The sequence below is a fragment of the Sphaerodactylus townsendi genome, linkage group LG02 (assembly GCF_021028975.2).
Source record: "Sphaerodactylus townsendi isolate TG3544 linkage group LG02, MPM_Stown_v2.3, whole genome shotgun sequence".
Lineage (NCBI taxonomy): Eukaryota > Metazoa > Chordata > Lepidosauria > Squamata > Sphaerodactylidae > Sphaerodactylus > Sphaerodactylus townsendi.
In genome coordinates, this window is record NC_059426.1 from 93,349,322 (window position 1) to 93,362,243 (window position 12,922).

The following is a 12,922-nucleotide window of genomic DNA, read 5'->3' on the forward strand; positions in this document are numbered from 1 at the left end:
TGTTGCTTGTAAAATCCATGAAGTGCTACAGATAAAATTATATTTTATTTATGTAAAGAACACCTCTTCCCCAGTCAGCTGGGCGCCCCAGCAGCCCCCAGATGAGGGCTGCTGGCTTTGGCTCCCCTCCTTTCCACGGAGGCTGCCCAGCTTTAGAATCCCACCATTGCTTCTTCCCATCCCCAGCCTCACAATGAGGTTTAGGAGGTCATCCATCTGGTCTTGAAGGTACCACCAAACTCCACCAAACGCCCTTTCCCCTGAAAACCAGTCCTTATTCTCGCCTTACTATCTGCCCCCTCCTAACTTAAAGGTTACCGATGGGCCAGTTCCTTTCCTGATATACATTAGTAGAAAACGTAACAGCGGCTCCCTGACCTCGGCCATGCCGGCCTCTTCAAACAGAGGACACGCTCCTCCTCTCCCGCCTCCTCCTCCTCTCCCGCCACTAAGCTCAGCTCGTGGCTGAGTCCGGCCGCGGCGGCTTCCTCCTGAGCCAGCAGCAGCAGCGGCACCTTCAGCTACAGCAGCGCCCGGAATTTGCCGCTCTCCCACCTCCTTGCCGTGGGGTTTTTGAAAATGCTGATCTTTCTTGAGGACCTAATTTTGCGGCGGCTGACAAGGAGGTGGGAAGAAGCGGCAGAAGTCAGAACAGCTCGCGCAGTGGGCGCTGGTTGACATATAGAGGGAAGCGATCCAAGAGATCCCGTGTCTTTAAAGAGGTGACCCTGGGCCTTATGGTGAGTGGGGAGCGGCCCAAAGTTTCCCTCTATTTTTGTCAGGGTTTTTTTTTTCCTCTGGGGAGAGTTGGAGTGAGGCAGTCTCCAGAAAGGGAGTCTGAGCGTCCAATCCCTGCTACACCCTGCAAGGCGTTGCAAGAGAAATGGGTGCCTGTGCCAGACCTGATCGTGCACCCCCCCCCCCCGGATTTGCCCTTCCACAACACAGCCATGGATACCTTCTTCCCATCCCTAGCCTCACAATGAGGTTTAGGAGGTCATCCATCTGGTCTTGAAGGTACCACCAGACTCCGAATTGCAGACCGGGATATGTGGTCCAATTCATTCCTACGCGCCCCTCCCAGGAAGTAAGCAACATTGCATGCACTCAATAGGGATCCGCAACAAAGGGGAGGACGCCTTTCCTACAGCCTGCACCCAGGATTACTTTGTCACCCACCCCCTGCTTGGCCCCCTTATTCAGCAAAGAGGACACTTTTCAGTGGAAACAGGAGGCGCCTCAATCTGAATTCCCAATCGACCACTCGCTGCTCTGACTTGCTCTCGGTGAGTACCATGCCTCTCAGGTGCCACTGCTGCTGCCCGCCTGCTACGACTGGGGATGGGGATAGGGTGGGCACCTGCCCTTTTCCGGCCTGGACTTTCCTTGGTGGTGCTGCAGCAGGTGGCACTTCGCACTACTCCAGAAAGAAATGACGTATTTTCCCACCTCATCTTCAGCGGAGGAACAGAAAGACAGGAAGGAAGGACTCTCCTCAGGCCTCCCTTGGACGGCCCCCCCCCCACGGAGGGGTGGCCACAGGGAGTTGCAGTAGAAGGAGGAAAGAGCCGCATGTGGCTCTGGAGCCACGGGTTGCCGACCTCTGGTCTATGTTAACCACTGTAACAACTGCCAGGGGTCCAATGTCTTGATATTGGAAGGTCTTGTGCACATTTAAGAGTTGCACAAGAAAAAGAATTTAGCCCCTTCCCTTTTCTTTGGCAGTGTGTGGCCAGGATGGAAGAAGTCACAACTGTAATTTGTAATCCTGATGGTTGGTTAATTGTAACCACATTGGGATGTAAAAATAACAGTGTTTGTTTACTTGTTTAAAAGACATATTCAAATTCAGCTGGCATAACAAGAGATAAATCAGACCTGTGGTTGTGAACTGAGGTAGAAGGGGCAACTGATGCTCCTATCCTCCTCATAAGGGGTTTGGTCATAAGAATGAGCAGATTTTGAAACTCACTTGCTTGAAAGGAATATACTTGGGCTACTTTTAGATTCTGTTGGTGTGAAATGTATAAAACATCACTGATATTTCAACTTCTATTTTGGAGGTGATTTGTGTTCATGTCTGACTAATTCACACTTTATCCTTAAGCATCTATAGCAACTGTAATAGTATTCATGAGCAGCAGACTCTTATCTGGTAAAGAGGATTTGTTTCCTCACTCTTACACATGAAGTCTGCGGGGTCACCTTGAGCTAGTCACAGTTCTCACAAAACTCTCTCAGCCCTATCTACCTCACAGGGTGTGAGGAGAGTAACAGTTTTGCTTGTATGTTATGTCCAAAGAGACTCCATTTTAATTGCTGAAAAGACTTACAAAAATCTTGTTTTCTGTCTCTCTTGTTTTTCACATAGCCGAGGAGCAGGTGTTTGTAGACAGAGATAGGCTATACAACCACCAAGGTCAGATTCCTCATTATTGGCATGGAATCATCTCCAATGAATCAGCTAAACCCCTAACTGAAGGTTTCAAAAGGGCCTGGGGTAATTTGTTCACCTTCCAGAGAGTTCTCACTAAGTTGATACCTGATTGGTTAATTGGTAGTTATTTGGTGTAGCCAGTTTATGCCACAAATTAATTTCATCTAAGTTAGCAGCCATTTTTTCTTTTTCTATTGTCTATTTCACCTCAATCTTGCTTGAAGAACTTGATGTATGCACTGAGGACTTCTGTTATATCTTCTAGCCAGTATTTCTTTTAGTAAGTGTACTTTATTGTTTTACTGAGTATCTGGAAATGCACCTCATGATGTTTTATTCACTGTCTATTTTTAAAGCTATTATTTTACAACCTTTATTTTAAATAAAAAAATTAAAAAATTGCTTTGTGTTTTGAGTACTGGTTTAGAACCCAGGGGTTGGCATTGCTACCCCTCCAAAGGCCTGGATGGATCTTTGACACAAAGTATCTGTTGGAGGAAAGGGAAGGAGTTTTTAAGCTGCTTTGAGACTCCTTACAGAGGAGAAATGCAGGATATATATCCAAACTCTTCTTTTTTCATCATCCTAACAAAAGAACCCAGGTCTGATGCAGACTCTTACACTGACCCACATAAAACATGGGAACAAGTTTTCATTCACATGCACACCGAGATATGCCAAAGCAATAGAAGCACTAACTAGGGGGTGAATTGTATGATATCAAAATTGTCTGTACTAATGCAGTATCACCTTGGATGAGGCGCAGATATTTTTCTTGTTTAAAGTCTTATGAAAGTCACACCTGATTCAAATAATTTACATATGATGAGATATAAGCTGAAATTTCCCATACTGAATCTGGTATTTCTGAAGGTCAATCATCAATGGTACATGAAACTGTAGTATGACAAATCAAGATTTGAGTAAAATCACACAAGGATCTCTTTTGAAACTCATGCTGTCTGCTAGAAGTGTAAATTATATGGGAGAACATTGAGATGACTAGTTTGCAGATGGTACTAGTGAAGTTAGTGAAACCCTGAAGTGATTGAAGAGCTCCAAAGGGATCTTACACAATTGTGTAAGTGGGCACAAGCATGGCAAACAAGATGGGCAGTTCAATCCAGAGTGGGGGATGGACATGGGTATCCATTCCACAGGCATAAGGGGCAAATGTGCCAGCAGAGAGGCAACTTACCCGGGTGGTCAGGCGCTGCGCAGCTCCACAGCACCCAATTCCGGAAGCCACAGCTTGTCCCAAAGCCTGCTGGCACAACAAGCTAGCTGGAGACATTCCTACGTGGGGAGGGGTGGCGGGTGGCCGGGGTGGAGGGGGGCGGAGCTCACCTTAGCTGGCTACCACTGCCCATTCAACCTTCATGCGCTGGCAGAGCTGGTGTTGGAGATATGCCACATAAGGCTTTCACGGCCGGAATCACTTGGGTGCTGTGTGGTTTCCGGGCTGTATGGCCGTGTTCTAGCAGCATTCTCTCCTGACGTTTCGCCTGCATCTTGGCTGGCATGATCCTCTGAAGATGCCAGCCACGGGATACTGGCCCGAAAGCGTCAGGAAGGAAATACTAGAAACTACAACCGTAGCACCTAGGCTCCCACAACCTACATTTTATTCTTTGAGGTTTTCCTTTTGTTGCTTCCTTATTCAGAAGCCCTCTAGAGTGGAGTGAGGCAGTGCCAGAGTCGGGGTGCTGCCTGCAAGCCCGCTCTGGATTGGGCTGTTAGTATGATGGATAATAATAGATCCATTTTGGCTGATCTTCCTGCTTTCCCTGTCCAGTTTCCTTCTTCTTTCATCAAATTGGGAAAGAATGGTTTGTCCCACCCTCGGTGAAGTTTTTAGCACCACTTGTATGTTGTTATTAGATCCTCTATTTTATATGACTATTTTATGTAATTGTATAACTATGTAGTGAGCTGCTAAGAGCCCACTTCACCAGAGTTAGGAAATAAATTGACCATATCTTTCCAGAAAAAAAGGTATTGACATTGTGCTGGTTAGTTCACTGAAAACATCAACTCAGTTAAGAAAAAGAGAGATTCTGTGTGAGAAATCATTAAAAAAAAGGTTTAATATAAAATTACCAGTAATGCATCATTTTTGGGCAAACTAATTATGCATTATATTTAGAATATAGTCACCCATCACATGAATAGCCTATAGGGTCATTGCTGATCCAACTCTTTCTTGAGCCATCTTGAACAGAGAGCTGAACTAAATAGAAGGCTCAATCTGTCTCTTCCTGCCAGAATCTGAAGACACTTAGAAACAGTGTGAATTTGTTGTGTTCTCTCCATGTGTCTCCAAATCCCCATGTAATGAAAGACTACATATGCCAGAGAACTTGGAAGAGCAGCAGAGAGTTTTGCTCTCTCCAAAACATAAAAAAACTCATAGGATTTACAGAGAACCCAGGAAAGAGGGGGGACAAATCAAAGCTTTCTGGTATCATAGGGCTACCCATTGCCCACATTTATGCACCACTAAGCTGGAAAAATTAACGAAGGTGTAAGACACTTCTCCTGTGAGGAATGATTAAAATGTTTGATTTTAAAGAGAAACATAAACAAGTGAGAGAAAGGGTGGAGATTTCTAAACTCATACACAAATGCTGAGTGAGAGAAATAACTCACAATTACTAATATTCATAATGCTAGAACTCAGGGTTACTCAATGAAATTAATTGGCATTAGGAAGCATTACACAAAATGTCCAGTTAATTTATGGAACCTAATGCTACAAGTTGCATTGATGGCCACTAGCTTAGATGGATTTTTAAAGGATGAGAAAACAACCATGCCATGTTACCTAAATGAGGCTTCTATGAATAAAGGGAGTTTATCTATGAATCACACAGATTCTAAGGAAATACAATCGGGGAATATCTATTGGCTTCATACCTAACCATCTAGAAGTATCTGACAGGCCGTTTTTTTTTACATAAAAGGTTTTTTTCCCTTCAAATCCAGCAATCTATTATGTTTTTATGACTCAGCTCATTTTTCATTTGAACTAGCTCTAGTGGCATCTAAAATAAACTAATAATATACAAGTGATTATGGGGAAGAAAAGCAACCCAGCAACACTAGCTTTGAAAAGGTTTTTACCCGATTAGTGTTGGAGTCACACCAACTAGCAGTTTTGAATCATTACTTCACAGCTTTGTTGTCCACAACTACAACTCTGTGTTCTACTTGCTGAATATGTGTAACTTTTTAACATTTTGTTCTCTCTGGTAAACTTGTAACAAAAAAACCAAAATAAAATGAATTAAACATGAATTAAATCACCAGTATCCTGTTATCTCATCAGACATACATTACTAAATAGAATACAAAGTGCAATCACATCTAGCTGAATAGCTTGAGGTATCTCTAAACAACTCCAATAATCAGGATTTGAGATGAATGGGATTGTTGCTCATACTGGCTAAGAGCTACCTAGGAAACAAACAGTGAATGAATGGTGTGTTGTGTGGTTTCTGGGCTGTGAATGAATGGTTATGGATAGTTAACTCAAAATTGGGCTGTGAATGAATGGTTATGGATAGTTAACTCAAAACTGGGCTGTGAATGAATGGTTATGGATAGTTAATTCAAAACTTGGGTAAACACATTTCATGTGATGACATGTGCACCATATTGTCTTAAATATGTTTAGCAAATTCAGCTGAATTAATTAGGAGCTAATCTGAAGTATTTGTGTGTATGATTGATTGTGGCCTACCAGTTCAGTGAGCTTCATTGTGTTGGCTTGCCCTGTTCTTTTCTTTTCAGCTCTCTTGCTCTCCTTTGCTTTAAAACCAATATTGCTGGAGACACTCCTAGATCAGCATAGTACAGTATATCTTGTTAGAAGTACATGCTTTAACTTAGCAATTGAGACAAATAAATTAACTTGCACTGCCTGCAGCCATGAAATGAGTAATTTCTGTAGTGGATACATTCTAGAATACTAGCAATGTCATTAAGCATGGGCATCCTTAGGGTTTTCTATTTGTTCTGCCAATTAGAGTCTGTTTGCCTAAAGTGTCTGGTGTGATGCATCAGTCTAAGATACGTGCAAACAGATACATTTACCATGGATGGTTAGATTTAACAAACAGAGCTGGGCATCTTCCATGCTGCAGCACTTCACTGCTGCAGTTCATGTCTTGATAAGGCTCATGTCTTGATAAGTGCCACCCATGCCTATTAGGCAGAACAGTGTTCTGTGAGAGAAGCTGTGAGATGACTTTGTATGTCTAGGATTGGGTTGCCAATCTTTTTGCTGGCTTTGATCCTGTGCCTTTACAAGCCAGGCATGCAGAAATGTGCCATGGAGACAACAGTTATAGAAAGTTTTGTATGAACTAATCTATACACTAATAAGCCCAATTGGCCAAAACTTAAATCCAGTGACTAGAGTTGTGAATGGACAAGACAGATTATAATACAAACCTGAAAAATACCCTAGGTTTACAAAAAAAAAGGAAATCTAAAAAATAGACAAAAAATGGGGGTTCAAAAACCTACCAAATGATAAAAGAAGTGCCTGTAGCTTTAACAAACAAATTTCTTTAATGGTTATTGCTAGGCAGCCACAGCATTCCAAGTCTTGGTTCTGTCAGTTAAAACAAGGGGGAGGGAACATGGCCCTTTTCAGGCTTTTGAGGGAGGACACCCTTGGGGCCAGACCTGGCTAGGGTTGCTGTGATGAATGCACTTATACTGCATTCAGGTTACAGGGTGGAGCCGCCCCTGAATGAGTTAAGCCCTGGCCAGCCCTGATTGGCCAGAGAAAAATGGGCAGATACTATATATAATGTCTTGAGAGAGTGCTGAGGGTTCTTTATTTTAAGTCTTTGGACTTTTTGGCTCTGACTGAGCGCATGTGCCTTCGGGTACTTTTTGGTGACAGAGTGAGGAGAATCCGGAGAGATCTCTCACTGCTCTGGTGTTTAGAGCATAGCTGAGGAAGCTATCGAATGATCTTAAATCCTGAGTTTGGAGGCGTGTGTCCGCCCTCAGGTGTTTTGTTTTGTGGTTTTGAGGGAAACCTCTGCAAAGTATAAAAGTCTTTAAGTCCGTCCCACAGTGAACATCAGTCTTGGGAGGCCCAGCTCCTGTGGCAGAGAAGCCAGATTTTGGGAGTGAGGGAGAGGGAGACTGTATGCCTGAATCCCACTGGGCGTAGACTGGGTGTTTCACAGAGGCGTTCCTCCCATTGGGCAAAGTGGGCTTCAGTTACAAACGTATGTGAAGCTTAGGTTCGTTTGTGGGATTTTTTTGTATTTTCAGTGTTTTTTTTCCATTTTTGGCCTGCATGGGGTGCAATTTTTAGGCTAGCAGCACCAAAATTTCAGGGATTCTTCAAAAGACTCTCCTGATGATATCACCCAGGTTTGGTAAGGTTTGGTTTAGGGAGTCCAACGTTATGGACTCCCAAAGGGAGTGCCCCCATCCTCCATTGTTTCCATAGGAGATGAGGGCTCCACCTTTGGTCCCGCGTTGGACCCCCCTGAACCAAACTTCGCCAAACCTGGGTAGTATATCCTCAGTAAGTCTCACAGGCTCTCTGAGGAATTTTTTGGTGCTATATAATGCAGCACCTGACGGCAACCCCTAAATTCGATTCTCTTTTAAATCCACCCCTCCTGCCAATGCTTGTTTTCTTTCTTTCTTTTATTCTCTCAATGCCCTAATGAAGGTTGTTTGTTATTTGTTGTTTGTTGTTGTTGTTGTTGTTGTTGTTGTTTGCATTTGTTGTTTTTATTTTTATTATTATTATTATTATTATTATTTTTATTATTATTATTATTATTATTATTATTATTATTAAATCCATTCCCTTCGGCATAACAGATTTAAAGGGAGAATCTAGAGGTCGGTTTAAACATTGAAAGTGATGCTGTTTCAGGGTGAGGAGAATCCGCACAAAAGAGCATCATTTTTCAATGTTATTTCGCTTATTGGAGACTCTCCCTTTAAAAGGTGAATTTAAAAGGAGAATCTGGGCTCCCTAGTTTAAACACAAATTGAGAGAATAGTAATGCTGTTTGGGAATTAGTTCCAGCATCACTTGTTTTAAACTAGGGAGCCCAGATTCTCCGTTTTAAATCCACCTTTATGGGAGAATCTAGGGTCCCCTGTTTACCAAATAACATTGAAAGTGATGCTGTTTTCCCCAATTGGGGGAATTGGATACAACACCATAAAATGTTTTCATAGCAGTAATAAAACATTTCGAAAGCATTTTGAAAATGTTTTCAAAAAATATTTCTGCTGTGTTCAGATTTGTGAGTTGGGGCATGTTCTATAATGTGATGGTGACTTTGAAACAACCTGGTGGAAAAAATCATTGTTTGGTTACCATGGGAGAGGTTGGCCACCCGTGGGTGGGGGGCATCAAACTCAGGTTTTGCCAAGGGCTCCAGTTTGCCTAGGTACGCCCCTGGTGTTTCATTTTGTGGTGAGGTGCAGCGGACTGAAATCTTTTTATTTTTGAAGATAGTGTAAAACCTCTAAAGTAACATCTGTTAAGAAACATGTTTTTCTAAAGTAAAATCTGGAGGGAAGGGACACCTGCGAGTGTCCATTGTGTAACTGAAGTAAAGTGCCTGAAACCATTAAGCTTTTAAGAAACAATCTCTCTCTGTAACCGCTAAGCTTTAAGAAACAGTCTTTATTCAGCAACCGTTAAGCTTAAGCAAACTCTCTCTCAAACCAATACGCTTATTTCCTCTCCAGTTTATCTGAGAAGCCTCTGTTAGCCAGCAAATAAAGTCTTCAGTTTTTGTTCATCTTATAAACCGCTCCAGTTATTATTATTTGTTGTCTGTGTCTCTGTGTTCCCCAGTCAGGGTAGTGTCCGTTTGAAAATCAGATTGAGTGGGCTATATAGATAAATATTTTTGGTGGCAGCGCAGTATAATAGGCCCTTTAGTTACAGTTGCCACTTCCAGGATGTGAAATTCCTGGGTATTTTGTGGTTGAGTCTGAAAACTGCAGGATTTGGAAAGGGGAGAGATCTCAGCTAGATGTAATGCATAGAGTCCACCCCCAAGAGCTATTTTGTCCAGGGAGACAGTTTTTTGTTGTCTGAAGTTCAGCTGTAATTCTGGGAGCTCTCAGGCCTCACTTGGAGATTGGCAACCCTCTTGATGTCAGAGGTAATTGAGCCCTCTCTGAGGCCAGTGGACGTGTACCTTAGGACCCCGGGAAGAGGGTGTACTGGGCACCAGAGCCTAGGGGCATGATACATGTGACCCCAACACTACAACAATTACATTGGCTACCAATCCACTCCTGAGCCCAATTCAAGCCATTGGTTTTGTCCTTTCAATTTCTATATCAGTGGTGGCGAACCTTTGACACTCCAGATGTTATGGACTACAATTCCCATCAGCCCAATTGGCCATGCTGGCAGGGGCTGATGGGAATTGTAGTCCATAACATCTGGAGTGCCAAAGGTTCGCCACCAAGGTTCTATATGGATTGGGACCAGGGTAGAAGGACCATCTTCTTCCATGCATTTTTGCCCAGAAATTAAGATTGCAGGGAGACACCATATATGTTTTATTTTATGGTATTGGAGTTATACCCTGCCCAATTCCTGGCTGAGGCCGAATTCAGGGCAGCTTACAATGAAATTTATAACACAATCAGTGACATAGGAGATTAATTAAAACCTCATATTTGAAACCTCAAATTTAATGGTGCACTATTCATTCAAATTTGGCCTAAAAAAACCTTCCATCCCCTATGCTAACTAGAAATTTTCTTGGTTTATCAGGAGGGGGAAGGGAAGAGGGCTTCTATTTAGCAGTGCTCAGGATAAAGAAGGCCCTCCTGACTGATCAAAGTATTTGACTAGTGGGCAGAGGTGTATTGGGGGGAAATGGAACCCAGGGACAACATTTACTCTGGGTGCCCCCACCCCACATGCTTGGGGGTAGGCTCAAGGTGGGACTCAGGTGTGTGGCTCAGGGGTGGGGCTCATGGATGGGGCTCAGGTGCAAGGATGGCTCAGATGTGCACCGCAGTGGCAGGTTGGCTCCTGGACTGGCCTGATGCCACAGTGCCCATCTGAGCTGCCCCCATCCAAGCCACCCTCCTGCCTCCAGGCCCTGGGGAAGGCAGAAGCTGGCCTGCAGGGAGGCGAGGCAGCAGGGTGCCGTGGCAGGAAGCCCAGAAGCCAGCCTGCTGCAGTGGTGCCTGTCCAAGACGCCCCCACCCCTCAGCTCCACCCCTGAGGGTCTGAGGTGGCTCAGACAGGTGCCGTGGCAGCAGGTCGGCTCCTGGCAGCAGGCCAGCTCTGTCTTTAGGCGCCTCCCCTGTGCTGACCCAGGTCTTCTGAGCAGGGTCTGTGTGGGGGGGGAGAGGGCTGGAGGTGTTTTTGTACCCCCTGCCTTTGTGCCTGGGGTCATTTGACCCCCCTATCCCCATGGGTGGTTTACCCCTCCTAGTGGGTAAACAAGAAAGGGCCATTTCAGTGGTAGCTCTTTGATTATGTGACCTCCCCAAGACTGTGTTCTAGGCTTCCTCACTTTTTATCTTCAGGGGACAAAGTGCCAATGAAAAAGAGGCACCTACTTTTTAAATTGATTTTGCTCTTGCTCGTTTTACAAAAGCTCCCAGTCATACAAAATATACAAATTAAGCTAGTTTCTTTCAGCATTTTTCCTATTTGTCAGTAAAAGTTTTTACCACCTTCAGCTCTACATGTCAGATTAGTGTTAAGAATGCAGGAAATCAGAATAAATATAATGTTGGCAACCTCATTGGTAAATCAAATGAAGTGGGTAAATCATTGGTAAATCAGCTTGCTCTGATGTTAAAAACTGCTGCTGCACAACTGTATCAAAATTTGGGTCACAAGCAATCCTCAAATAATTTGTCCCAGAAATGCAAGATTTGAGAATTGTGGCTTTTATGCAGCAATAGATTTAACTTTGATAACATATTCATTTTAAGGGGCATGCAAAATACAGCTTTAAAAAAGTGGTAATGAGTTAAAAGCCCTATAGCTGAACAGTGTGGTCAACACTGGCCAATCTCTTAGTATATCAAACTTGCATAGAGTTATGATTGCTAACCTAAGAGCTCCAAGATAAAGAAAATATTGTGAGACTGAATGAAAGTGACATATTACAAGCATCAGAAAACCAATAGTACTTTATTAGAACATTCTAACCAAAAAAAGGCTAAGGGATGGAATGTCACAATGACGAACCCTTCACCAGTTGACAAGCAGGACTTTCATATACTCTGGCTAGAGCTGAAATAGAGGAAATGCGCATTGAGAATACATGCCATGCCAGAGCAACATGGAGAAGACCTTAAAAAAGATTTCATTCCAGAATTGGTGAGATTTATGTTGCTACCTTTTGGAATTGTGTTTTTTTTTAAACCAAAAAATTACATAAATGAAAAAATATTTATTTTAAAAAAGGAATAGATAAGTATAAAAATGTTTGAAAGAAAAGCAAAAATGAAAAAAACAGAGAAAATGAAACTAAAAAGGGGGAGGGGAGGTTGAGGAAGCAGAGAGACTGCTTCTAAAGCCAAAGCTTGTACTCACTAACTGATCCTGAATTTTTTAAAACTAGTGGGTCCGGAAAGAACCCTAACTAGTCCACCTGTCAAACTGAAAGTCCCTAGAACATCTGGAAAGGCTGGAGCCAAACCCCATCTACTTAAAAGCCTGCAATCGCCCCTTTCAGCGATGCATGGCAACAAGCTCCATAAAGCTCAGATCAGCCAAAACACCATTCTCCCAGAAGTCCCATCTCTATCCACTGGAGAAACAGAGGCTATTGTGGACAAAATCTACCATGTAAGGTCTGTAGCAGCTAAAAACAAGAACCCTCCCTTGAACTGTGTGATATTTGACATGAAGATAATTCAAAGAAATCCTTGGCATGCATTACAAGAAAAAGATGCAATTTCAGGGTCAGGATCTAATCATCGTGAAGGAGCTCCCAAGAGAAATACTGTTGAAACAAAATGATCACAAGTTTCTTCCAAAAAAGACCTTTAAACAACCTGGAAATATTTCCTGCTTTTTTCTCACTGCCCCTCCTTTTTTTTTAGTGGAGAGTATTAAACATCTACCAGTAGAGACCAAGTTAAGGAGAGTTAGATAGAATAAGATAGGTTAAGTAAAGGGATTTAGAGTAATCAAATATCTAAATAACATGAAAATGGTTTGCAATATTATTATAGAGGCAAATAACTGTTTAAAGGGGAAATTATATGTATAAATGGTTAGAATATAGGTTAATAAGAAAAGCTGGTGTAAAAATAAATGTGAATAGTTATTTTTAGAAATGTTATTTTATTTTTAGTTAGTGATTGCTATATTTTGTTTCTTCTGTTTGATATTTTTAATGTCATATATGGGTTATTAGCTGTATTTTGGGAGTTAAAAATTGACACTATATATTTCATTTCTGGTTTTTTTCTATGCAGGATGGCAGATCCACCATT